Source organism: Mustela lutreola, chromosome 14 (genome assembly GCF_030435805.1).
Source record: "Mustela lutreola isolate mMusLut2 chromosome 14, mMusLut2.pri, whole genome shotgun sequence".
NCBI classification, from domain to species: domain Eukaryota; kingdom Metazoa; phylum Chordata; class Mammalia; order Carnivora; family Mustelidae; genus Mustela; species Mustela lutreola.
In genome coordinates, this window is record NC_081303.1 from 25,933,459 (window position 1) to 25,957,298 (window position 23,840).

The 23,840-nt window shown below is 33.4% G+C and overlaps 1 non-coding gene and 1 pseudogene across 1 annotated transcript; both read left to right on the forward strand.

Annotated features, from left to right (window-relative positions):
* Positions 1-13,305: 13,305 nt before the first annotated feature.
* On the forward strand, positions 13,306-14,069 carry LOC131814714 (transcription factor BTF3-like; annotated as a pseudogene).
* Positions 14,070-22,074: 8,005 nt separating this feature from the next.
* On the forward strand, positions 22,075-22,181 carry LOC131815452 (U6 spliceosomal RNA). Its single transcript, XR_009347754.1, has one exon. It is a non-coding gene; the product is annotated as a U6 spliceosomal RNA (small nuclear RNA).
* Positions 22,182-23,840: the final 1,659 nt, after the last annotated feature.

Consider the following 23,840-nt stretch of genomic DNA (forward strand, 5'->3'; position numbering starts at 1 on the left):
GTTTTGGTTTTAGTAGCATATAAATCAATTTAGAAAAATATATGTATTTGAATATAATAAAGTTTTAAATTATTTGGCAATAGTAAACGAACATTTTTTTGTAAATTTTTATTTTCTAAAATTTCATTGAGCTCTTTTGCAATAAGAAACAAGTTACAAAAAATTAAGGTTTATTTACCCCAATTCAAAATTATTAGGAATATAATCATAGAGGTTGAAGTATTTAAAATATTGAACCCAAAATATTTTATTAGGTAAATTCATGAATGCTGAGCATTCACTGTTAAAATATACTAATACTATTGATAGACTGGTAGAAGCCTAATATTAAATATTTATTAAATATTTATATCCATAACTTTTCATGGCTTGGTAATTCATTTCTCTAGCATTAAATAATATTCCATTGTTTGCATGTACTACACTTTATTTGACCTTTCACCTATGGAAGGATATCTTGGTTGCTTCCAAGCTTTTGTCAGTTATGAATAAAACTACTATAGACATCTTTGTGGGTATAGATTTCATCTTCTTTGGATGAATACCAAGAACTGCTACTGCTGAATCATCTGGCAAGAATATGTTTAGTTTTGTAAGAAACTGCCAAGTTGTTTGCCATTCTTTATTTTCAATAGATATGGAAGAACATTCCTGTTGCTCCACATCCTCACCAACATTTCGTGTTCTGCTGTCAGTGCTCTGGATTCTGGGTATGTACTGGTGTTTCTTTTTTGTTTTAATTTGCATTTTCCTGATGACATATGAGGTGAAGCATCTTTTTATATGCTTATTTGCCATCTGTAATATTTTCTTTTGTGAGGTATCTGCTAAGGTCTTTGGCTCATTTTTAATCAGGTTTTCCCCCATTGTTGGGTCTTTGTGTATTTTTGATTAACAGTCCTTTGCCAGATGTGTATTTTGCAAATTTTTTCTCATAGTCTGTGCTTTGCCTTTTCATTCTCTTGGCATTGTGTTTCACAGAGTAGACATTTTTAAATTCAGTGCTTGTTCTTTTGTAGCTAAAGGTATTGCCAAAATCAAGGTCATTTAAATTTTCTTCTATATTACCTTCTATATGTTACATGTTTAGGTTTATAATCCAATCTGAGTTAATTTTTGTGAAGAGTATATGATATCTGCCTGGATTTATTTTATTTTATTATTTTATTTGTTTTATTTTATATTTTTACATTTAGCTTCACCATTACTCCAGAACCATTTGTTTAAAAGATTGTATTTTGCTCTCTTGTATTGCTTTTGCTTTTATATTAAATATAAAATATAATTGATAATATATATTCTGTTGCTTTAATCTAGTCTTTCTGTGGTATTACAGTATCTTGCTTACAATTATCATTATGGTAAACCTTTTTTTAAGATTTTATTTATTTATTTGACAGAGAGAGATATCACAAATAGGCACAGAGACAGACAGAAGAGAGATGAGGAGATGCAGGCTCCCTGCTGAGCAGAGAACCCAATGCGGGACGCGATCCCAGGACCCTGGGATCATGACCTGAGCCGAAGGCAGAGGCTTAACCCACTGAGCCACCCAGGCGCCCCATCGTTATGGTAAACTTTGAAGTCAGTCCTCAGTCTTTGTTCTCCTTCAACACTATGTTGACTATTGTGAGTCTTTTCGTCTCCATATAAACTTTAAAATAAGTTTGTTAATATTAAAAAAAAGAACTAGCTGGAATGAATTAATTGTATAGATAAACTTGGAAACCAGTGACCTCTTGAACTTAGCAGGAGATAGACCATGGACATCAATTGTCACAGTGGTGCCTCTGGCAGAACCTATTGCAAATCCCTAGGCAAAATGAGACCTCAAGGATCTGATAGAATATCTAAGAAGTACTTGATACATCCCTTGGGTATGGTTTATTGAAGTGTCCACCTGTCTGAAAGCTGGGGAATCTAGATAAGGGAGGGAAAATTAGTTATGATAAAACATATCAACAAACATCAATAAATTTTGTAAAACTAATTGTCATGGCTCATATACAATATGACCAACAGAGGGACCATCAGAAGGAAAGCATCAATTATGTTTATTGTGAAACTTTTTATTCAAAATAAAACAATGTGAGGGGAAGACACAATGAGAAAATTACCATTTTTTAAATGGTGAAACTTCTTAAAAAATGGAATTGGTTTTATGTTCTAAGTATTATATTGAAAAGTAAAACACGGGGCTCCTGGGTGGCTCAGTGGGTTGGGCTGCTGCCTTCAGCTCGGATCATGATCTCAGGGTCCTGGGATTGAGCCCCGCATCAGGCTCTCTGCTCCGCAGGGAGCCTGCTTCCCTTCTCTTCCTGCCTCTCTGCCTACTTGTGATCTCTGTCTGTCAAATAAATAAATAAGATCTTTAAAAAAGAAAAGAAAAGAAAAGTAAAACATTAAAAAATAAAATTTTAATTAAAAATTATGTAATTTAAAACAAAGGTTAAAAATAGCAGAACTATTTTTCTTATAACTGGAAAGTACATTGTATATATATCTATCAAGAATAACTTGTCATGGGGGCACCTGGGTGGCTCAGTGGGTTAAAGCCTCTGCCTTCGGCTCAGGTCATGATCCCAGGATCCTTGGATCGAGTCCCACATCAGACTCTTAGCTCAGCAGGGAGCCTGCTTCCTCATCTCTCTCGCTGCCTGACTCTGCCTACTTGTGATCTCTGTCAAATAAATAAATAAAATCTTTTATAAAAAAATTTTAAAAAATAACTTGTCATGTCTGGAATCAGGAGCATATGGAAAAAAATAATATCTGAGGACAATACTTCTGCCATGTTTTGTGCCTTGTTAATATTTTTAAACAGTCAGGCAACTTTTAGCTTTATTGAAATACCTGCTAAGATACCAGCAGTGCCTTTTGGAGCCCTATGACTATAAAAATTAATTGCAAATATTCAAAATGTTTACTATGGTGTCACTATTTAGGGCCACCACCAAGTATGTTTCAGAAGTAAGCATAACTGTTACTCTTCCATAAGGCAAAAGGGCATATTTTCAGGAGTTCCATCTGCTGTACCAGGAGGTGAATCAAGTAATGATTTTTGTCTATAAAATAATTCACTTTTCAATCTAACATTCCTCATTCCACATTATAATAGTAAAAACTAGGAGGAGACTAAAACAAACAAACAACTACAACTACAACAACCAGCTTTTCCTTCAGTGGAAAAGTAAATATAACCTTATGGGTAGCCTGAAATTTATTTTTAAATATTTTTAAGATAAACGTTTTTGCTAGAAAACCATATATTTTATATTACTAAGAAATAACAGGCAAAGTTTTATTAACTTCTAAAAAGTCTAGTTACTTCTATTTATCTATGAACTCATCTCTTTATGAAGAAGAACATGATCACACCTATTGTATCTACCCAAGTTTGTATGCTTTGGTTATTTTATGTTTGCTATTTCCTTGCTTAATTTTTACAATATTTGATACATAATAGTATCTTTAAGCCCATCTATGGTTTCACAGAATTTGTTTGAACTTCATAAAAATGTACCATACTTTTTGCACTGTCCTTGTTTTATTTCTCTATTAACTTTCCAAGATTTATTCACTTTAGTGTGTGTAGCTATCATTTATTTTTATTCCTCCATAATGCTATGTTTACAAATTTGTATTTATCTGTACTTTTAAAAATATCTTAATTATATACCATTTCTGATCTCATGTAACACTCATGTTACATCTACACTTATCAGATATTATGTAACTGAAAACCACAACTCAGCAACAAGAGAACACCATTTTTCAAAATTAAATGGCTTACCAGAATTCTTTAATTCTATCCTTTATTTGTATTAGATGACCCTTTATTCTGGTATTTGGCATTGTTCATATGGAGGAAAGCTTATAAGTTGATATTCCATAAATAGAAGGATTTATTATGATTGATTAATTATTTTCATTTAGAATGCATAGAATATGGTTGATTTAATATTTCTTTCTTACTCTCTGCCTGGAACATAGTGCTATCTATGTAATAGCCACTAAAATATTAAGTTAATTACCTAGACTTTAAACTGCATATTAATAGGAATAACATACAGAACTCTTCTCAGATTGGGACACCTGGGTGATTCAGTCAGTTAAACGCCTGAGCCTTTAGCTCAGGTCATGATCTTAGGGTCCTGGGACTCATTTCTGCAACAGATTCCCTGCTTAGCCGGGAGTTTGCTTCTCCCTCACCCTGCTGCTCCCCCTGCTTGTGCTCTCTCTCACTCTCTCTCTTACAAAGAAATAAAATTAAAAAAAATAAATTCTTCTCAGATAGCTAATATACAATATCGTCTTTGTATTCATCAAAGGGAAAGTGCCATATAATAATGAAATTGAGACTACTTCAAATTCATTTTTTAACCAGTAAGAAAGTACTGGAAATAAGCCAAAAATGTCTTCAATGAATTAAAGAAATTGATTGATTTTCAATATCTTAATGTTTCTAAAATAAATTGCAAGATTTTTATACTAGATATCAGTGTAAATATTCATTATACAAGGATATTCTAAAAATAAACCCGAGAAAACTACTTGACATATATGATGACAAAAACGAGTTTGACAAAAGTCATTTTGGTTAAAACTTACAACACCTACCACTTGAAATTCTTGTTCTATAATTTAATTATTTTAATTTACAAAAATACAAAAATAATATATCATAGTAAGTCTATTGATAGCTTTGAAGGTATGCTCTGGTTGTGCACTGTTTACTATTTAAAGGGGAATCAAATATGTGATGCTTATGGTGTGACTATATTAAAATTCAACAAGTTCAGAGGCATACGAGGAATAGAATAAAGACAAAAGATGACCCTTACTTATCCTAAAGACAGACAATGGTGTATATGTGCTAGTTGGGGTGATAATCCAGTCAGTAGATGGAGGATGTGGTAGTGGAAAAAAAAAGACACAACGTTTTGGTTGAAAGTTTAGCACTATATTTAACAAAGTGAAATTGTGTGTTAATAGCCTTGAATAAAATCCAAAAAATATATTCAATTCATTTAAGATTATTTAGGAAAAACTTGAAAAATACAACCTGATAAGGATTCCAATAAAAGATTCATAAGCAATACAAGTTTCAGAATTTTTAGTATATTTTCCCTAAAAAGCCATTTGATTTAAATTAAAAAGAATTCTATTTACCTGCCACTTAATTAAGAGGAAATTATTTGGTTTTGTAATAAGTCAATAAAATAAATTAACATATCTTTAGAAAACAGATATGCACACTAATTTAAACAGAATAGTGCTTAATCTGTTCAGCAAACATTTGTAAAATTCCTTGTCATCAGCTAGCTCTGGAGTTCTGCTAGGTGAGTAAGGCCATGTATGTTACTGCTCAGAGTACTGACGCAAAGCAATTGTCCCCTTCACATCCATTTTTTGCTGTTGATATGTCATGCTATGTTGTTTAGAGATCCATAGATGGCCCTACATGAAGGCCTTTTTTTGTGTGTATATGGGTGACTGTGATTTAACTTTCAAATCAGATGGCTCCTGATTTACAATGATTCAACTTATGATATATTTGGCAATGATGTGAAAGTGAAAGTGATTCAGTAGAAACTGTACTTTGAATTTTGAATTTGGGTCTTTATAAAAAGGGCCAGTGACATGTGGTATGGTGCCATCATGTGATGCTGGGCAGCGGCAGTGAGCCACAGCTCCCAGTCAGCTAGAAGATTACAGGGGTGAACACCTGATATTCTTACAAGCATTCTATATATAACCATTCTTCTTTTTTTTAGTGTAATATTTAATAAATTGCATGTGATATTTGATACTTTGTTATAAAATAGGCTTTGCTTAAGATGATTTTGCCCAAATGTAGGCAAATGTAAGTGTTCTGAGTATGTTTAAATAAGCTTAAGGTAAGCTATGATATTTCATAGTTTAGGGGTATTAAATGCATTTTCAATTATTTATGTGTTTCTCTGTACATAGCCCCCTTGTAAGCTGAGGAACATCTCTATATGTATATGTAGCCTTGGTATGGCTTACATATTATTGGCATGAAACATCTAGAACAGTACGTGTGCCATAGAATTGTCTACAACATCCAACAAGTTTCTTGAAAACTTGTGCCAAAGGGGTTATGTCTTTAAGGATTCTTATTTCAGAAGTGTTCTCTCAAACGTAATATTTTTCAGAAGTTAAGTGAAAATCTGACCAAACTAAACATTTTTCCATTTTCCCTAGTGAGCAAAGATAGCTAAAATCTATCTGCCATTTTCAACACTGTACTCAACGATTGTAATTCTAATTTAAGAACAGATTATTTATATCAAAACCACATGTTGCCCTAATCTTATAGAATATTCATAAATCTCACTCAGAGCCTTGGACACTTTTATTTGTTGAGTTTATATGGTACTACAGACATTCATCTTTTTTGACCTCATAGCTTCATGTATGTCTATACTTTTGAAAATACATGCATCATAGTTCCATTGTAAAATGTCTGGGTTGTAAAATGTGCTATGCTATCAAAATGGTAATAAGAACATACAAATGACCTGATGTAATGAACTGGACCAGATTGTCAGATATCACATTTCATACCAGAAAGATTCAGTGGTAAGTTTTTAAATGGCCAGCTATACTTCGACTGAATTATAACTCATTTAACTTCTTTCTTTGTGTACAGTATTATACATTAGTCAGTATTATAGTAAATAATTACTTTGGACAGATGTAAATATGCTGTAATAAAAAATGTTTTTCTTCTTTCTTTTAGTCCTTTTTTCTTGTTAGACTAGCCACAAATACCATGCCTCCCCCAAAATAATTTGCATTCCAAATTTATCTCTAAATGAATTTATTGCACAGAAAAAATAGAATATATATATACACTTACAGTAGACATGTTCAAAAATAGTTACACAACAGCAGGGCCCTATATGTAAGCAGTATAGTTGTTTTGTTTTGTTTTTTTCTTTAAAAAGAAGAGGTTATGTGAAATATTGGAATTTTATTTCCAGGCTTAGTATTTCAAGAGAGTTAACTGCACTTACTGTGTCAACAGCCTCTTGTTGGCAGTATTATTTTATTGGCTCCATGGAATAACAGCAAGAATGTACTATTGCTTCTTTCTTTTATGACACACAGAGAAAAAAAAATTGACACATTTGCTCTAGACCAACCAGAATCATTTTAACCTATCAAAATTGATGGGAGGCCTTCACTGCCAAAGTCACTGCTGGGTTTTCACAATTCATTGCAGACAATCTGCTACTCCCATTATGATAAAGGAGAGAAGAGTCATAATCAGGGAAGAAAGCTAGATTAATACTTGTAATTATCATTGAATTATTTAGCCTGCTATAGGATTATTATTGTTAGTGTCATTTCATAATTTTCTCTCATTGTATTAAACACAACTGTGAGTAATTACCCTACCTAATATTTCTCTGTATTGGCTGACTAGCTAGCAAACATTCATGAAAATATCCATTAGCCACACATATAAAATGCTGCATTATGATGCTGTTGAATCAGAACATACCACTACCTGATCCTGTAGCTCTTTGAGGATTTGCAAATCAATTAATTCTATGTTTATTGAATTCTTCCCATACCTTTAGAAAATTTATGATAGAATCCATGAACATTATTAGTTTTACCATTTTAAACCAGCAATCACACTTTGATTTTTACAACAAAAGCAGAAATATAAACACACACATTTGGATCAGTTTTCTGTTAGTCTGTCTGGACTTCAAAATCCTATTCCTCAAGATAATGCACACCAAAGTTCTGGATTAAACAAGAAATTAGATGGCACCTGAACACTTGGTTTAATATTCTCCAAAGGACTATGCAACTTATTTCTTACATTATGACATTGTTTTACAAAGATCCACACTTTTATAATGTTAGTATTTTTAATAATCAATAAAGTCAATTAATCATGATTAAAAATCAAACATAAAAATTTCTACTTTTTGCTTTTGCCCCCTCCATTTAGAACTTATTTATAGCCTGATAATTCAAAGGTCCCTATGTTTATGAAAATCTGGACAGAAATAGCTCTAAGATCCCATTCAGAACTTGATATTAATCTAAGTCTTTTGGCTCCATTTATCCTGAGAGCAAAGAGTAGGACAAAGGATTTGAGTACTGTTAGTTTATCTGGGAGATTATCCAAGGTAGAAAAGAATGGGAAAGTGATACATTGAAGAAGCAACTTTGTAAAACAGGTACATTGTTGATATAATTGTTGTGGATAGAAAATGAAGGCTTGCTTTTAATGAAAGGTCCTGAGAAACTTCTTTAAGTTGTCCTTATGAAGACCTGAAAACTGACAATTTTACCTATGGTTCTTATTTCCACTTCACTGAGAGCTGTCCTCAGAGGACATTAACTCTCCTACACTTTTGGGTTGTGTTGGACACATTCTAAAATGAGAGAGAGAACATGAGATGCTATCAGTGTTAAGTAACTGCAATTTCCCATGGAACTATCCACCACAGGTTTCGCTATATTCAGGTGTTGGGCCTTGATATCAGAGGGATTTGAGGCAGTATCATTTTAGGTTAATCATTATATCTGAAATTTCCAAAAACTTCAACTGATGAAATGTTGATTATAAATCTATAAATATAACAATATATCTACAGTATTCAAATTATTTTCATAGAAATACACAAACAAAGCATCAATGGATTAATATTTAAATGTTACAAAATACTGAACTGAAAGAATTTGGTCATATAACAACGTGTAAGAAGTAGAACTTAGGTTTAGGTTAGAACTCAGGAGGTATTTGAGACTCAGTTAAGAAATTGAATGGAGGAACGCCTGGGTGGCTCAGTGGGTTAAGCCACTGTCTTCGGCTCAGGTCATGATCCCAGGGTCCTGGGACCGAGCCCCAAATCAGGCTCTCTGCTCAGGCTCTCTGCTCAGCATGGAGCCTGCTTCCTCCTCTCTCTCTGCCTGCCTCTCTGCCTGCTTGTCATCTCTCTCTGTCAAATAAATAAATAAAATCTTAAAAAAAAGAAATTGAATAGATGTCTATCTTATAGGTTTGCTAAAAATCAGTGACTTTGTGTTCACGTGTAGCTATGCAGGAATTTTTAACTTTCTCTAAGAAGTGATTAGATTTGATTATATAATGGCAGTAAAGGATAGGGAAAAGCAAAGTACAAACCCTATAAAGACAAAGACACTGAGTATGAGAAAAGAGTAATAGATAAGAAGAATCAATGCATTTGAGGAAAATGGGAATTGAAATACACAATGATCGTTGATTTTTTTAGATGGAGAAAACAAAACTAGCTTGCAAGAAGGAAATAACAGAAGACATGTTGTGATGTGATACAGAATCCCGGAAAAGGCAGTAACGTGGAATAAAGGAGTAGGGAGAGCATATCAGGTAATTTGGATAGGAAGGAGTTAGGAGATAATTGCTTGATAAATTTTATATGGCCCACTTAAATGCACAGATTTCTCATCTTTAATTTATATGGAGAACAGGGTGTCCTTTCTCTTCCCTTTCAGAGCACCAGAGATGTACTCTTTCAGACTGAAAACCTGTAAAGCTCAGGACTCAGTTGCTTAAGCACAGCTGAGAGGACATATTTCAATTAAGATTTACATTTTGCTGTAGGTAGTAGACTGTCAAAAGTGGTTTAACCATATTTTTTCATTTAACAAGAAGACTACATAGAGTGTTTTCTGGTGTTGGTTCAGAGTCTTAAGAAAGTCAAGTGAAGTATCTTAGAGGTTTTCATGGCTTTTTATTCACAGTTGCAAAAATTGCTGTTGGAGTTCTCTCTATTAAGCCCACATTTCTGGCAGAAAGATAGAGGTAAAAGAGAATGATATTTTGTACGACTGATACTTTGTCATATGGTTACAATGTAACTAGAAAAGAGACAATAAAATATTTGATGTTGTTTTAAGTTTCCTTGTTGTCAATCCCTCAGTGCTTTCTGATACTAAAGGAATAAGTAGATGGATATTGACCTGGCAACTATCAACACCTGTCAGTCTCTCTTGGATAACCAATATCTCTATAATCTCTTCTTCCCAGTAAAAAAAATAAAATAAAATATATTCATAACCCACACTGTACCATCTCAAGTTACTGCACCAAGATAAAATTACAATGATTTTCAGTTCCAAATGGACAGAATACCCTTCCTTATGATATCATGTCTTATAAGATAGATAATTGACTTGCTACCAATATACCCAGATGTGACTATGGAAGAGACAGGAAAAAAATAATAATATTTATTTATTCTTTGGGTTGACCCTGTTTACACAGATGCATTACTATTAGAAAAGGTTGGTTTGGGACATTGGAATGAATTTACTTAATGGGTCTGTATGTAATTGGGTTGGAGAAAATTTTTAATTTCTACAAAAATTATTAGAATTCTATCTTATTCTCTTTTGTTAATTTTCACATGTTAACAAAGCCAACGTTTTTGTCTAGCAGACAAGATCTTAAATCCTAACAAAACTCAATTTTTTCCTTTTTTTTTTAAGTTTGAGAGCCTCATGTTCTCTCATGCTACTTTAAATACAACTCAAAAAAAAAAAAAAAAAGGAGCTAAATGGGGCAGTAAGACCAGACTTTTTATATTATTTTATTTATCTTATTTTTAATTAAAAAATTAAAGATTGTATTTATTTATTTGAGAGAGAGAGAGAGAGCATGAGTGGTGCAGGGGGATGTAGCTGCAGAGAGAGACTGAGAAGTATACTCCCTAATGAGCAGGAAGCCCGATATGGGGCTCGATCCCAGGATCCTGACTGAGATCATGACCAGAGACAAAGGCAGATACATGTGCAAAATCCCTTTATTTCTGGGAAACAATACTTTACAAGAGATGTTTGAAAAAGTACTGGGGAATCAACTTTAATCGGAGATACAAAAATTTAATTGACTTTTGTAAAGCTACAGGGATCCAAATGATGGGAATCCCAGCCCGTTAGGTTGTGGACCACAGAGTATTCCTCTCTGTAATATTTTATTTTCTTCCATGTCTACTAACTCCAGTCCAAGTTCACTGATCTCTTTTTAGATAGTGCAAAACATAGCAAAGAATACCAAACAAGTGCCCAATATTCTACATTTATTACATCATTTCTAACATATGGAAGTGTGTTATCAAGGCTGGTTCTGTGAACGAACCTAGTTATGCTAAAGTGTGTTTTGTTCTCCAAGAAATTAAATGCATGATTATCACACAATTATAAAATACTTGTGTCAAGAATTTTTATTCAAAAATTAATAAGAGAAGCAGATATTAAAACTAGTTCACATGGTTATTTGGGATATAAGCAGAGTTGTGCAGCAGAAGTGGTCTGGGCCCATAATTTGGGTTATAGAATTTATGTTTTCTAATGGAAAATCACTAACTTGCATTATTGTTAACAAGAATCTTGTGCATTACCATCAGTTTTCTACATTATAACCTCTTGCTCTACAGTTTGTAAATAACTTTGTCAATAGCAAGCTAATAAACGGGGTGACTCCAATGGATTGAGATAATCTCCAGAGTTTCTGCTACATAATGCCCAGGACTCCATTGAAAGGACACTTAAGAATTTATTTTGCCCAAAAATTTGATCATTTTTTTCACTGTCCTTACCTATTTTCCAAACCTAGTCCTTTTGCTTCACCTTTCAGTCTACGGACAACCCTGTATCTGACTGACTTGTTAATTCTGGGAATGTCTTGCAGATTAATTTGCTTGCCAGAGGTGGTTCCTCTAATTGATGTCTAAGAACCCTAATTAGTTAAGAAAACTTGTTTTTAACATTTTCATTGCTATTTGTTATTATTATTATTATTATTGCTAATATCTCTATTATAAATAATTCACAAGGGCATCTTTCTGACAAAAGACAAAGAGCTGGCTACTAGTATATTTGACTCTGTCAGTGAAAGTGGTAAAGGGATTTGAGAAAATAAGGCAAACCACTGGAATTATGTGTTAAAATTTTAAATATTATAGACACATTTACTTAATTTCTAATACTGTTGTTGCTTATAATTAAATAAGATGTTTTCCATGAACCACGCATTACAGCAAATATATTGTTTATACAGATTAAATTTTCATCAAAAGGGACGCCTGGGTGGCTCAGTTGGTTAAGCCGCTGCCTTGGCTCAGGTCATGATCCCAGCGCCTTGGGATCGAGTCCCGCATTGGGCTCCTTGCTCGGCCGGGAGCCTGCTTCTCCCTCTGCCTCTGCCTGCCATTCTGTCTGCCTGTGCTTGCTGTCTCGCCCACTCTCTCTGATAAAGAAATAAAATCTTAAAATAAATAAATTTTCATCAAAAAATTGTAAGTGTATTTTATTGTAGGATCCTGATAAGCATTTTGCAGATGAGAAAAGTGAAATTTAGAAAAGTATGTCTCTTCAAATCCCTCATACAATATCTGGCCTAGATAGAAGGATATACTATCACAATTGAGGAAGATAATTGAGATTACTTAAAAGGATAAACTTTACTGTATCGGGTTTTTTAAAAGTTTGCCACAGATTCAGATTCTTTTAAAATATATATCTATTTTGTGTAAAGAGAATGCACTGAGAAGTAAAAAGAAAGTGATATATCAGTGCTACCAACTAATGGCTATAATATCATCACCTTATTTATGAACAATGAAACAGTGTGCAATATTTAAATAAATTTAAATAAATTCCTATTTATTTTATATATTTATAAATTTAAATAAATTCCTATTTATTTATTATTAAAGAAATTCCTCTAACAAAGAGTATGTTTTGAAGGTTGCTAGCAGAAAAGTGTTGTACTACATGGAAGTAATCAGAAAATGTGATCTAAAATTCTGCTTTCGAGTGCCTGGGTGGCTCAGTGGGTTAAGCTGCTGCCTTCAGCTCAGGTCATGATCTCAGGGTCCTGGGATCGAGTCCCACATCGGGCTCTCTGCTCAGCGGGGAGCCTGCTTCCCCCTCTCTCTGCCTGCCTCTCTGCCTACTTGTGATCTCTCTCTGTCAAATAAATAAATAAAATCTTTAAAAAAAATAAAATAAAATAAAATAAAATAAAATTCTGCTTTCAAGAGCGCCTGGGTGGCTCAGTGGGTTAAAATTCTGCTTTCAAGAAGCTATAACAGTAAGTACTGAGCATTAGCTATTCTATGCTATGGATGAATAACTGAAATCTACATTTGACACTAATGGTACACTATATGTTAACTAATTGAATTTTAAAAAGTTAATTTAAAAAAACCACTATTTTATAAAACAATATTCCCAACAGGCTCTTTTGCTTTAAAATACTCACTTTGTGTAGCTGCCATCTTGCGTCCCCGCGTGTGTGCACCTAATCTCAGCTGGTCCGCCCGAGACCCCCTGAGCGCCAACCCTAGTCCCCCGCGTGGTCCCATTTCCGCTCCAACAAGATGAAAGAAACGATCATGAGCCAGGAGAAACTCGCCAAACTGCAAGCACAAGTGCGTATTGGTGGGAAAGGAACTGGTTGCCGAAAGAAGAAGGTGGTTCATAGAACAGCTACAGCAGATGATAAAAAACTTCAGTTCTCCTTAAAGAAGTTAGGGGTAAACAATATCTCTGGTATTGAAGAAGTGAATATGTTCACAAACCAAGGAACAGTGATCCACTTTAACAACCCCAAAGTTCTGGCATCGCTGGCAGCGAACACTTTCACCATTACAGGCCATGCTGAGACAAAGCAGCTGACAGAAATGCTACCCAGTATCTTAAACCAACTTGGTGCAGACAGTCTGACTAGATTAAGAAGACTGGCTGAATCTCTGCCCAAACAATCTGTGGATGGAAAAGCACCACTTGCTACCGGAGAGGATGATGATGATGAAGTTCCAGATCTTGTGGAGAATTTGATGAAGCTTCCAAGAATGAAGCAAACTGAATTGAGTCAACTTCTGAAGAAGATAAAACTTAAAGAAGTTACTGGGAGCTGCTATTTTATATTATGACTGCTTTTTAAAATTTTGTTCATGGATCTGATAAAATCTAGATCTCTAATATTTTTAAGCCCAAGCCCCTTGGACACAGCAGCTCTTTTCAGTTTTTGCTTATACACAATTCATTCCTTACAGCTTATTAAGCTGAAGAAGCCTGGTAATAAAGTTTGAAACAAGATTAATAAAGTTCTTTGCCTAGGAAAAAATAAAATAAAATACTCACTTTGTAATGAGAGTCATTACTTTTGTCTAGCCAATTCTTACATCACTGTTTATCCCTTCCCTGCTTTATCCCTTCCCAGTATCAATAAAGGCTCACTTGGGTTACCGAGAAGCCATGAGAAAGCTTGTAATAGGTCAGGCTGGTTTTCACCAGCAATTTGACCACCATGTGCACAGGGAAGTCTATTGATAAAGGCTTTATTGCAATAAGTTGCAAATACATGGATGATTTTGAATTCTCTTTCTTGAGGTCTTGTTTCATGATAATAAATTGAGGGTGGCTTATTGGAATGGATGTTATTAACATATCTTCACAGTTATAAGTACATGGAATTGTAAAATAGATGAATGAATGTGGCATTACTGACAACTGTCCTCATTTTGAAATCAAATTACAGTGTACTAAGATGAGGAAGCAAAGCAGATTAGGGATTATGAGTGAAATAATTTAAAAAAGTCTTAGGGGTATGATCAGACTATTGGGTAATTCAGTAGAAAAATGTCAACTGATTGAGATTCTGTGTTCCCTGATTTCAGAGAGAAGTTAAGATAAATAAGTAACACAAGGAGACTAGGAAGCCAAACATAAGTGATAATTTTGTGCCAGGGTGTGTGTACATCTGTTTATCTTCTTGCTTTACCACTAAGGTTTCTCCTAGAGGAGAGCTTAAATATGTGTTGGAACTAATCTCTGTGGATTACACAAGAAACCACATCCTACAGCTCTCCCTGAAACACCCCTTATGATTTCAATGTAATTTGGTTTTTGCATTTTTAGAAATAACAAAATACTTTGCAAACTCATCTACTTTATTACCACCACAAGTGAGTCAGCTGACTCCACATTTTAACACAGTGACAGTCACAGAGGAATGGAGGAATGAGTAGAGTTATCAATATATGTGCTTTTAAGAAGTATGACAGGGTAGCAGCTATTTCCAGGAACCAAAACATGGGTCAGCAGCTGTGCAGGAAAAGTGATGGAATAAATGACTCATTTCAGAGGAGTTCTATAACATATTAGTTCTATAATGTATCTTCAGCACCCAATTACCCACTTTGATCTAAAGATAAGGATTTACAGTTAAGGTCCCATTTATGATTTGACTGGTAGGGTCTGAATCATTATTACTACTGTTTTGACTATTACTTGAAACCTATAGTAGTACTTGGGATATGTGTTGTGTATTCTGTGAACATGTGCTATTTTTAGATTAGATAATTTCTGTCTCGAACCCCTGTTAATTTGTTTGGTTTTGTTTATTTGATAGTGGTTTCAGTAAATGGATATATCTGAAAAATTGCAAAGCCACTATTAAAATAAGTTATTATTATATATAGCATGGAATTGCACATTCCTCCTTTGAATCCGACAGATCTTCACCATATCCTTAACAATTTGGGGAAAACTTGCTATTATTTTTCTTTTTAAAATTTCTCCTGTTAGGCTGTGATGGTTGTCATCAGCAGTAACTCCTCTGAAGGCTTTGTCAAAAGAGTTGAAAAAATTAGAAGGTGTGAATGAAGCTGTTTGCTGAATATGAAGAAAAGAGTATTGAAGTACAATTCACACACTTACTTCTCCTTCTATGCTTTCAGATGTTTGACATTTGAAAATTTTGCTTCTAGAAGAGATGCCCTATATAATTCTTACTTTAAGGAGCAAGTTGCTTTTATAATTTTTTTATTATTCTACCATTCAAGTATTTCCATTTAAATTAAATTCAATAGCATTAAAAAAAATCAAAAGTGCAGCCAGTATTCAATTCCTGGGCTAAATAATTTTAGAAAGCTTTGTGTTATTGAACCTACAGGGTTTTCCTGTAGTTTTAACTCTTTCTTTCTGTGATTTTTCCCATTAGTCATGTAAGTGACTGCAATACAACAGACATTGAGGATAAAGAAGGACTGAATAGAACAATCATTGGCCTCATGAAGTTGAGAATCTAGCAAGGGAGTCAAACAATTCAATCATTCAGAGACAATTTATTGAGTGCCTGGCCTAAGATGAACACAACAAAACCCCAGCCCAGAGGAATCATTTTAATGGGAGAGATAGATAATAGGTAAGCCAACTTAAAAAAAATCGTACTGGTTTTTCTTTAATAGTGATGCATATTTGAACTAAATAAGCACATTTTAAAAAGAGCAGTGTTTGAGAGGAGGTTTTTTAACTGAGTGGTCCGAAAGGGCCTCCCTGAAAAAGTCTGTTTGGAACAGATTTCTGAATAACATCATCTAGGAATCTGCGTAAAAATCTCAGGGATGGATGATTTTTCCAGTCAAAAAACTGTAAAGGCTCCAAAGTCACAATAGAGCTATAAGTTTCTCTAATAAAGTAACTTCTGACAAAGAATGAGAAGAAATAACTAACCCAGGTTTGAAAGAAGAGGGACAGACTTTCTATGGAATTCATATTTAATTAAAGCTCTAAAGGACAAAAATACAATAGAGCAAAATTCTGGTCACGCTGATATACCTAATGAAAGTTCATAAACAAGGTGTGTGTAGCAAAGAGTGTGTGGGAATGTTGGTAAGAACAGTGGGGAAGAGTCATCCCTGAACATGTTCTTAAATAATGCAATTCTTGTGTTGTTTTAAAGGGTAAATTGGAGTTTTCCTAAGTGATTAGAGAAGGATGCCTCAGCTTATGGAAGTTCAAAGCCATAAAGATGTGATAAACTACTGCAGATATTTTCATGTATATTTGTTGTTGCTTCTAGTAATGGTTATCTTAAAACTCCTACTTAAGACAACTAAAAATCCAGACAAAATAGCTTTGAAAGTTAAAAATATCAGAATGATTATAAAAATAAGTGAGGGATTACTGGGCCAAAATAGGAAATATAATGAGAGCCTAGAGATATATGCCCTGAAGCCATTTTAGCTATGAGAGCATTTGAAACTGCTAAAACACACTGAGCTGTGTTGTTAATAGACTCTTGATACTAGAGAAACAAAATTCAAAATCCAGCAGCAAACAAATTTGAGGACTTTGGTACAACCCAAATTTAAGTTGAGATCCCCAAAGCACAAGGAGAAGCAGAAATAAGACTGTAGCCTACCTTGCCTTCTGTGTAAACTGAGAAAGTCAATCACTGAATTTGGAGTATGATTGTCTTTAGAATATCAGATATAAGAGAAAATCATGCCAAGGAGGACCATACCATTATTAAAGCTCTTAATTATCCCTACTCAATAAGAGTTTCAAATATAATGTCTTGAACATAGCAAAATGTAACAAAGCACACAAAGAAAAACCATTAACAAGATAGATTTGATAGACAAAATGGGATTAAGTATGATGTTAAAATGATCAATAAAGATTGTAAAATGGCTTGATTACTCTGCTCAAAGAAATGAGAGGGGAAGCAAATTGAACAAAAATCTGAAACTAAAAATGATATTGAGAAAGGTTTTATAAATGAACCAAATGGATACTCTAGAACTTTAAAGATATGACAGCTAAATTAAGATACCACAGGGGTGCCTGGGTGGCTCACTTAATTAAACCTCCAATTCTTTTTCCTTTTTTTTTAACACCTTAATTTTATTTTATTTCTTTCATTTTGGCTCAGGTCATGATGTCAGGGTTGTGAAATAGAGCCCAGAGTTGGGCTCTGTGCTGAGCCTGGAGCCAGATTAAGATTCTTTTCCCTTCTTTTTCTATCCCTCCCTGCGCTCTCACTTGCTTGCTCTCTCTTGCTTGCAAATAAATAGATAGATAGATAGATAATAAACAAAGCAAAACAAAAGCAGATTATGAAAATAAATATAAAGATTTTGAAATGAAAACAAGTTCAAAATAAAGTAGAGAAGACCTACACAGCTAAAAGTTCATTCAGAAAATCTACTATTAGAGAAGTCAGTATGACACAATGTTAAGATATCAAAAGATTTGAGCATGTACTTTACAGAAAGGGTAATCCAAATGGCCACTCATATATAAAAACTGTTTATCTTTATTATGAATCTGGAATTAAATTAAATTAAATTAAAAATAAATTAAAACCTAAAATGACATACTATTACACACTTACCATATTGGGCAACAGTAAAATTGTCTTGCAAGAATGTGAAAGAATGAAAGTGCCCATAATAAAAACATTTGAAGTAAGTTGGACAATATTTAGAAAACTTAAAAATAAAAATAAAAATTTGGTCCATTCCTAGAAATACAACATGGAAGTAAATGAACATTTTCACCAGGATATGCAAACAGATGATTATAGCTATTTCATTCATAACGGCAGATCAGTAGTGGTCTGTTTGCACAATGTTACATTAAATAAGAGAGAATATTAACAAACTGGGAGGAGGGGCTAGGTTGTTATCATAAACAGATCTTCTATGGTGCTGATTATGTTCTATTTCTCAAAATTTTTACGTTAAAAACGTTTTCAAATTTATATCTTGATAGATAGATGATAGATGATAGATAGACAGATATCCCAGAAGCTGCAATGCTAGGCTAAGACCAGGATTTAAAGGGCTTTTCTATACTCTACTAAACACTTGAAACCATTCATTACATCATAGCTCAGTGTTCAAATCTCCATTTGTTTCCTCAGTTTCCTAATATTTATCTTAAGGTGACTTGATCCAGACTTTTGATCACCTTTGTCTAAATATTTCTATTTTAACAAAGTCCAATGAACACTCAGAGACTAAAACTTAGAAAAATACTCTGACTGTTATCTCACTAGAGTGGAAAATATATAGTTACCCATTAACTAATGCTATCCATGTCTACATTAGATCCATGACATTTTTAATTCTTGGGAGCTTTTGGTTAAATGAATTTTTTTAAGCTTCCTTTAAATGAAGCTTTAAGCCATCACCACATGAATAAAATTAAAGAACTAGATGAAAACAGGCCAAGTATTTACAGAGTAATAGAATGTGCAGTGGAAAGAGTACAATTCTGAAATCATAAAGCCTAAATTAGTGTGATGCATCTTTCCTAGCCATGTAATCATAAACCAGTTATCTAAATGTGTTAGCCTCAGTTTTTTCACCCATGAAATGGTGATGATAATACTTATTATGCAGAGTTGTTGTGTGGATGTGATGAAGCATGGAGCATGAGAGTCTCATATTCCATGCTAAAATGATAGCGATTTTTATGCTTATAATAATTCTATTAATAGTAATTAAATTGTTCAAAATGGTAATATTCATTTATATTGAGGCATTGTATTGACTATTCATAGACACATTTACCAAAATAAATTTCATTTTACTTTACCCCCTCTGAGGATATATATTCCCTAATTCAATATGAATCTCATTATGAATAATAATTATCATAATAAATATGCTGATTTTTCTTCTATTTATTTTTACGGAGGTATCCTTTACTGTTGAACATAAAGAAACTTAAGCAAGTCTGTCTTATTCAAAATTTGCATGCTGCTTTCTTATGAAACTATATGATAGAGTTGTATGAAATAAATTCATGCAGTTAAGACATTTATGTTTGGAAAACTGGGTGGTCAGTTTACTATTTCAAAAGAAGATTCTAAATTTAAACCTTAAAACTGAGCTCTTTCCGCCTTATTTATAGACCATCCTTCATGCTTCATAAGTACTCCTTCATTGTAAACCAGGTAATAGTTTTTGTCACAGTGTATATAACGAAAATGGATTTTATATTCTATTATTTCAGAGTTAGTTGCAGTTTCTACTTCCTTACTTCCTTTTTTGAAAAATAGATTAATTCTACAAAAAGTTTTTTCCAGCTTTATTGAAAAAAATTGACATATTATAATTTGTAAAATTTAGAAATGATTTCTTATAACATTGCAAACTTTTAGCATTGTGTAAATTTTGTACAATTTGATAAATTGGTATACACTTTTATTGCAATATAATCTACATAAAAATGTTAATACATCTACATCTTGTATAGTTGCCACTGTTTTTTATGCATGTATTGTAAGGAATTTTAAGATCTACTCTCTTAGCAACTTTTATGTGTATAATATAGTAGAGATAAACTTCAGAGGTCTTGTGGGTTTTGTTCCAGACTGCCTCAATAAAGTGATTATCTCAATAAACTAAGTCAAATTAATATTTTTTTTTGTTTCCCAGTGCATATAAAAAATTATGTTTCCCAGTGCATATCATAACACATAAATTAAAAAAATATATAAAATCTTTGAAATATTTCACTTAGTATAATACCTTCAAGATCCATCCATGCTGTTGTAAATGGCAGTATTTCTTAATTTTTCATGGTTAAGTAGTATTCCATAGGATATATTTACCATACTTATTTTAATCATTCATCCATTAATGGATACTGAAGTTATTTCCATCTCTTGCTTAGAGTTAATAATTTTATAATAAACATAAGAGTGCAGATATGTCTTTGAACAATGACTTCGTTTCCTTTATATATATACCTAGAAGTGGGATTACTGAATCATATGGTAATTTTACTTTTAATAATATGAATAATCTCCATACTGTTTTCCATACAAATTTATATCCCTATCACAGTGCATAAGTTCCCCATTTTCATCAATATTTACCAAAATTTATTAGTTTCAATTTTTTGGTAGTATATATTCTAATAGGTAGTAATATCTTGTTGTGTTTTTCAGAGGTAAACAACAACAACAACAACAAAATGACTTTGCCCTGAGTTTTTTACGTTGAGCACTTTTTAATGCTCCTGTTGGTCATTTATATAACTTTGTTGAAAAAAAAAGTCTATTGAGATCCTTTTGCTATTTTTTTAATTATATATTTTTTTCTATTTGTATCTGTTGGTTATTAACCTCTTTTCAGATATAAGATTTGTAAGTATTTTCTTACATTCTGTGGATTGTGTTTTCATTCTTTCTCTTTTTATTTTTGGCAATGCAGAAACTTTAGTTTGATGTAATACCATTTATTTATTTTTGCTTTTTTTGCTTGTGTTTTTGGTCTGGTATCCAAAAAACTATTGGCAAGACCAATGTCAAGGAGAATTTTTCCTATGTTTTCCTTTAGAAATTGAGTTTCATGCATCACCTTTAAGTCTTTAATCTATTTCAAGTTAAGACTTATGAGTGATATAAGGTTCCCGTTTCATACTGTTTATGTGACTATTCAGTTTTAAATATCATTTATTGAGCAGACTATCTTTACCCATTACATATGTTGGCCCCTGTCAAATATTAGGTGACTGTATGAAAGGATTTATTTCTGGACTCTCAATTTTGTTCTACTTGTTTATTGGTCTGTTTTTATGCCAGTATACTTTATTGTTTTGAGCATGAGGGCTTTGTAGTATAGTTTCAAATCAAGAAGTGTAATTTCTCTTCTTCATTCTTTCTCAGAACTGCTTTGATTATTTGTTGTCTTTTATGGTCTCATATAAATTTTAGGATTCTTTACTTACTTCTGTAAAAAAATAATATTGGATTTTTTTTTAAAGATTTTTAATTTATTTATTTGACAGAGAGAGATGACAAGCAGGCAGAGAGGCAGGCAGAGAAAGAAGAGGAAGCAGGCTTCCTGCTGAGCAGAGAGCCTGATGCAGGGCACGATCCCAGCACCCAGGGATCATGACCTGAGCCGAAGGCAGCGGCTTAACCCACTGAGCCACCCAGGCGCCCCTAACATTGGATTTTTGATAGGAATTGGATTTACAGATGGTTTTCGGTAGTATGGACATTTTAACAATGTTAATTCTTACCATTCATAAATATGAGCTATCTTTCCATTTGTGTCTCCTTCAATTTCTTTATCAATGTCATAGTTTATGGAGTACAGATCTTTCATCTTCTTAGATAAATCTAATCCTAAGTATTTTATTATTTTTGATACTATTGTGAATTAGATTGTTTTCTTTATTTTTTTCAGATAGTTCATCATTACAGTGTTAAAATGCTCCTGTCTTGTGCTTACTTTGGCAGCACATATACTAAAATTGGAATGATGCAGAGAAGATTAGCATGATCACTGAACAAGGATGACATGAAAAACTGGGAAGCATTCCATATATTTAAAAAATGAAACAAAACAAAATTCTTGTCTTTTATATATTGTTCTTGTATTTGGATGCTTTACTAAATTGTTTATTCAAATTTTTTTGTGAAGTTTTTAGGATTTTTTAACATGTAAGTTCATGTTATCCAAAAAAAGAAAATTTTACTTCTTCCTTTTTTTTTTTTTTGTAGTCTCTTATTTCTTTGTGTTCCTTGTTTCTCTGGCTAGGACATCCAGTACTATGTCAAATGAGAGTAGTGAAAGTGGACACACTTGTCTTTTTTCTGATCTTTAAGCAGAAAACTTTTAAACTTTTTTTGATTGAATATGAGATTAGCTCTGGGCTTGCAATATGTGTTTTTTCTTTAATGGATTTTTAAAATTATTTTTAAAAATTTTTTATAAACATATAATGTGTTTTTATCCCTAGGGGTACAGGTCTGTGAATCACCACGTTTACACATTTCACAGCACTCACCATCACTCACCATAGCACCTGCCCTCCCCAATGTCCATACCCCACCATCCTCTCCCAACACACCTCCCCCCAGCAACCCTCAGTCTGTTTTGTGAGATTCGTTCTTTTATGGTTTGTCTCCCTCCCAATCCCATCTTCGTTTATTTTTCTTTTCGTACGCCCGAAACCGCCTATGTTGCATCTCCACTTCATCATATCAGGGAGATCATATGATAGTTGTCTTTCTCAGATTGATTTATTTCGCCAAGCATAATACCCTCTAGTTCCATCCACGTCATCACAAATAGCAGGATTTCATTTCTTTTGATGGCTGCAGAGTATTCCATTGTACATATATACCACATCTTATTTATTGATTCATCTGCTGAAGGACATTTAGGTTCTTTCCATAGTTTAACTATTGTGGACATTGCTGCTATAAACATTTGGGTGCATGTGCCCCTTCAGAATGCCACGTTTGTATCTGTAGGGTATATACCCAGTACTACAAGCACTGGGTCATAGGGTAGTTCTATTTTCAGCTTTTTGAGGCACCTCCATGCTGTTTTCCATAGTGGTTGCACCAGCTTGCATTCCCACGTACAGTGTAGGAGGTTGCCCTTTCTCCACATCCTCGCCAGCATCTGTCATTGACTGACTTGTTCATTTTAGCCATTCTGAAAAGTGTGAGGTGGTATCTCATTCATTGATTTGTATTTCCCTGATGTCGAGTGATGTGGAGAATTTTTTCATGTGTCTTTTGGCCATTTGGATGTATTCTTTGCAGAAATGTCTCTTCATGTCCTCTGCCCATTTCTTCATTGGATTATTTGTTCTTAGGGTGTTGAGTTTGATAAGCTCTTTATAGATTTTGGATGCCGGCCCTTTATCTGGTATGTCATTTGCAAATATCTTCTCCCAGATAACTTCTGACAGTCATCTTTTGGCTTTGTTAACTGTTTCCTTTGCTGTGCAAAAGCTTTTTGATCTGATGAAATCCCAATAGTTCATTCTTGCCCTTGCTTCCCTTGCCTTTGGCGATGTTCCTAGGAAGAAGTTGCTGCTGCTGAGGTCAAAGAGGTTGCTCCCTGTTCTCTCCTCAAGGATTTTGATGGATTCCTTTCTCACATTATGCTTCTTCATCCATTTCCAGTCTATTTTCATGTATGGTGTAAGGAAATGGTCCAATTTCATTTTTCTGCATGTGGCTGTTCAATTTT